Source organism: Mandrillus leucophaeus, unplaced genomic scaffold (genome assembly GCF_000951045.1).
Source record: "Mandrillus leucophaeus isolate KB7577 unplaced genomic scaffold, Mleu.le_1.0 Scaffold48, whole genome shotgun sequence".
NCBI classification, from domain to species: Eukaryota; Metazoa; Chordata; class Mammalia; order Primates; family Cercopithecidae; genus Mandrillus; species Mandrillus leucophaeus.
In genome coordinates this window covers 408,324-408,963 of record NW_012105142.1, presented here as the reverse complement: position 1 = coordinate 408,963, position 640 = coordinate 408,324, and the positions used below count along the sequence as shown (strand labels likewise).

The 640-nt window shown below is 53.4% G+C and overlaps 1 protein-coding gene across 1 annotated transcript in view; it reads left to right on the top strand.

The window, feature by feature from the left end:
• The window catches only part of WDR88 (WD repeat domain 88), a 77,748-nt gene that overhangs the window by 38,926 nt on the left and 38,182 nt on the right, over window positions 1–640 (top strand). The window lies entirely within an intron of this gene.

Below are 640 nucleotides of genomic sequence, written 5' to 3'. Positions count from 1 at the left end.
GATGGTCTCGATCTCCTGACCTCGTGATCCGCCCGTCTCGGCCTCCCAAAGTGCTGGGATTACAGGCTTGAGCCACCGCGCCCGGCCAATTTTCATATTTTTTGTAGAGATGAGGTCTTGCTATGTAGCCCAGGTTGGTGTCAAAATCCTGGGCTCAAGCAATCCTTCCACCTAGGCCTCCCAAAGCGATGGGATTACAGGCATGAGCCACCGCACCCAGCCGAATAACCCAAAATTTTATTAATTAAATATACAACATTGAAACATATTTGAATAGCACTGAAGACAAAGGAGGATACGAGCAAGAAAAAGGGAGAGTGAATAGTTGGGGTGGAGAAGCAGAGGAATAAGGAAGAGAGGGGTGGAACAGAGGGAGACCGCGCCTGACATTGTCGGGGGAAAGATGGGGAGCAGGAGAGAGCCTCTGTGTAAGCGCGATCCAGCACCAAGTCCCAAAAGCTGCCTGTCAATCAGCCGCTCCTGACACCAGCTGCTTTTCCCTCCAGCGCCAAGGGAATACTGCAGAATCCTCTCAAATGGGGGCAAGGCCGGGCGCGGTGGCTCACGCCTGTAATCCCAGCACTTTGGGAGGCTGAGGCAGGCGGATCACGAGGTCAGGAGATCGAGACCATCCTGGCTA